The 4,164-nt window shown below is 32.4% G+C and overlaps 1 long non-coding RNA gene across 1 annotated transcript; it reads right to left on the bottom strand.

Moving 5' to 3' along the window:
- Positions 1–1,858: 1,858 nt before the first annotated feature.
- LOC149247666 (uncharacterized) lies at positions 1,859–2,712 on the bottom strand. The gene is made up of 3 exons (XR_016265641.1): positions 2,463–2,712; positions 2,226–2,266; positions 1,859–2,143 (listed from the first exon to the last, which is right to left on the bottom strand). It is a non-coding gene; the product is annotated as an uncharacterized LOC149247666 (long non-coding RNA).
- Between the last annotated feature and the right edge of the window lie 1,452 nt (positions 2,713–4,164).

The following is a 4,164-nucleotide window of genomic DNA, read 5'->3' as shown; positions in this document are numbered from 1 at the left end:
AAATAGATAATAAAGAGGAGAGCTCATACACTTATCTTTTAACCAAGATGGTCAAAGGAACTAGCTATGTATGGGTTGTTTTTCACTCAATTGTAGGAAGCCATTGAAACTTCCACCCGAATGCTAGGTTATGATGCCACCAAGGAAAAATAAACTAAATATAGATTCACAAGTAACTTACAAAATGCAATAACTCTAAGGATAAGCCAATGTATTCATAACTAAGCACTTAGATAACCCTCATCCAATGTCCACTTAATACAAGGAATGCATCTCCCTTCTTTGTTGAATAATCCTTTATGCCTATTCTCGTTATAGCTCTCTTGATGTAGGAAAGAGGAACCCTTCCTATTGTTTGGTTTAGTTTCTCATTTTTGTACCCAAATAGCAACGGGGAAGAGACATTGATTAAAATATCCAAACTCTATTATCATTTGCATCTAACCATCTCTCTTCTTAGGTCCATGACTTACTCTCATGTAGCTAGCTTGGTTCTTGGTAATGTTTGAGGATGAGAATGGTAAATGTGAATGGGTGAATGAATTACAACAAAAAGTGTGCATGGGAATGGAGGAGGATTAATAAACCCAACCTAAGTGGATGAATAAATTTTGATAAAGATAAATGATATTTATGCCTCCCCATGATAGTTATAGCTAGCCACCATACATGAAGAAATATATAAAGTAGACTTCCTCATAAATCATGTCATGCATTTAATGTTTAAACTTTTATTTATAGCTAGCCACCATACCTGAAGAACTATATAAGGTAGACTTCCTCATAAATCATGTCATGCATTTAATGTTTAAACTTTTATTGAAAATTGATTCATAAGATTTAAATAAAACATATCTTAAAAGATTGAAATTTTTAGAAAATATATGATTATTTCTCCCAATCTCCCTTATCATGCTTTTCACAATCGTTTTGAACATTTATATTAATTTTATTATGTAGATCATATCATTGAAAATCTACCTCATAATAATATGAAATCATATTTACTACAACTAAGTTCCTAGCTATTTACTATGTGGTTAATAAGTGATCCAAGTGATTCTTAAAAGTCAAATAACAACCCAAATGGTTAATCAATGTCAAAACCATATGACCACTTCTTAAATATCTCAATTTTCATTTGACTATTTGAATTTAATGAAATTCCTAATTTACTTTTATTATTTTCTATTTTTTAAAGTCTGTTACTTTTTATTTTAGAAATATGTTATGATTCGAAAAATCAAATAGTTCGTAAAACAAATGCATAATTAATATAACCAAAACTCATTTGACCAAGTAGCAGATATTAGGTTTTGGAGCCTGCTAGCTTTGGACCAAGTAACAGAGATTAGGTTATGGAGATTGCTGGTTATGAATACGAACTTGAGGATCCGCAGCCGACCCGTAAGAATTTTGCCAGTCGATTGGGTTTTAAATTTTGTCGGCCTAATGTCATCGTTCAGAATTGATGATTGAAGTAGCCATCACAGAAAATATATTGAGGCAGGCATTAGGAAAAATGTAATCCCACACCCCCCCCTCCCCCAACCAAAAAATGGAAGAAGAGAGTGGGGCAATCATACTCTTTTGGGAGATTTATGACTACTTTAAGTCAGCAACAAGATCAATATACATAAAGAGTGTCGTCCATGATAATCATATAACAGTGCATGCAATGACCAATAAATCCTTCTGGCTAATGACAATGCAAACGCACCATCTTAAACGATACTGACAAGAATTGAGACGCAGAGAAAGAAGAATCAGAATAAACTAGAAAAAAAAGTAAAATTACTATTCACATTACTCAGAACAATGGTTAAATAGATGAGATAGGAGACAAACATTACTCAAAACGGTTAAAATAGATTAAATAGGAGACAAACATTACAATGAACTGAAACCGACTATAACACCTAGCCGTCAACAAGTAATGGTTAGGAATTATTTTCTCCATCAAATACATCACGACTCTCTACTCTGACTCTGCCTTAGACTGACATGAGTGCTTGACATTTAGTTAATGTACGTGCCCGCGATCGTTAGGATGACTTGGTTGTCCTTCATCATAGTCAGTAGCAGCATCCAGCAGCAACCTATACATTTGTTTCTTCATACCGCGGATTGTAGTTGGGCTACCCTGCAGTTTCATTCACATAATGACTAGACATGGAGGAGAATAAAAGGAAAAGACGAGGACATGCCGTGGAAGAGTTTGGTACCTGTTGCATTACTTCCTCTTCACTTTCCATGCCAATATCATCTGTGTGTAAATGATAAACATGATATCTGTCTGTTAAGAAACTAGATAACAGAAAACAAAATTTCTGACTACTATCCATAAGGTGTTAATGGCGGAAGAGAACTGAAATAACAGAAAAAAATCAAATTTCTTACGGCTATTCAACAGGGGTTAATGGTGCAAGAAAAATGAAAGTGAAAAAGCACTTAGTATTTACCCAGGTAACGACATTCTGAATGGTGTATGAGATTCGCTGTGAAAAGAGAGACGATGAGTATGAGGGTTGTTATAGATCTCATGTCTCTATCCATTAGACGTCCGTATGGCGATTCAGTTCAGAAACGAATGTGTTGCAGACCGAAACAAATTTAATAAATAGTGATTGAGCGCAAAAGGGTACCCAGCAAGAGTATTGATGACGGCTGCGCTCTTTAATTTTTCCTTTCGCAGGCTACAATAACCTTGCAGCACACCGACTTTATAATAAAACTTCTTCAGCTAATCTTGTAGCAAAGCCAATTTTAAAATGAAATTAAATTGAGTAAAAATGAAATTGAATTTGAATTTACGAAAAAAGTCATCGGTAGCATAACTTGTAATTGATTCAATTGAATTTCAGTGAAATTTTGAGTTACATTGGATTCAAAGTTTCAGGGATGAAAAGACTGGCTGCTGATTACGCCATGTTCTAAATAAATATATATACTATAGAAATAGATTAGAAACATTTGATCACAAAATTCGGATCTACCCCTTACTTCTCTGTCACGCCCCGTTCAACGTTTGAATACTAGTAACTGCAGCTTTTGAACTGTTCAACGCTTCAATACTAGTAGCTACAACTTTTGGAGTGTTCAACGTTTGAATGCTAATAACCACAGCTTTTGAAGCGTTCCACATCTGAATATTAATAGCTGTGGCGTTTGAAGTGTCCAACTTTCGGAAACTTGGTCTAAATTGGTTATATCCCATTTTGACTTTAACTTTTTTTTGTCACAGGATCTAGTCCAATAGATAAAAATTAACATACTCCTTACTTATCTGTCACAATTTTTAGTTCTCTTCATGATTGGATTGAAAGGTGCATTTTACAACTTAACGAGAGGATGTATAAGTAAGTCATATGTCTAATAAAATAAAATAAAAAAATTAATATAGTCAAGAATAAAAATGAAAATAATCATATAAATGAAAAAATACCATACAATCACTCAAAAAATAAAAAAATATTATTGTAAAATATTTTTATATTTTTTTTAATTAAGTATTTGTAAAATAAATTTTTGAAAAGAAAAATCATACTTTATGAACATATTAAAATATTTAAAGACATAAATATTTCTATTTCAAAGTGGTAATATTTGAATATTAATTTGATATAGTTTTATTATAATTTTTGTTAATACACTATAGAAAAATTGAATCAAATCACGTGTTTGGAGCGTTAAACATTTGACTTCTAATGCGTGATAGAAAATTAAGATACTCCTTACTACGACAAGTTCTAGTTGCGTGCACGATAGAAAAATTGAATCAAATCACGTGTTTGGAGCGTTAAACATTTGACTTCTAATAGTTCTACTGCAATAGATAAAAATAAACACACTCCTTACTTCTCTACAATTTCTAGTTCAATGCATGATAGAAACTTTCAATCAAATTACGTTTTTTGAAGCGTTGTTTGACTTCTAATAATTCTACTTCAATAGATAGAAATTAACGTAGTCCTTACTTCTCTACAAGAAGTTCTAGTTCAATGCATGATAGAAAATTTCAATGAAGCGTTAAACGTTTGACTTTAATAGTTGGCTCGTTTTTGTTGGAAAATTAATTCCAACCAACATGTTAAATACATTGACAACGACTATATTTGCTAAGCAGATTGTCGATTTTTGTTTGCAGGTTGAAGGATAGATTAA

The sequence above is a fragment of the Pinus tabuliformis genome, chromosome 7 (assembly GCF_031772625.1).
Source record: "Pinus tabuliformis cultivar Carrire ecotype Pingquan chromosome 7, CPIR1, whole genome shotgun sequence".
In the NCBI taxonomy this organism is placed as follows: Eukaryota; Viridiplantae; Streptophyta; class Pinopsida; order Pinales; family Pinaceae; genus Pinus; species Pinus tabuliformis.
This window is presented reverse-complemented; position numbering and strand designations above follow the sequence as displayed.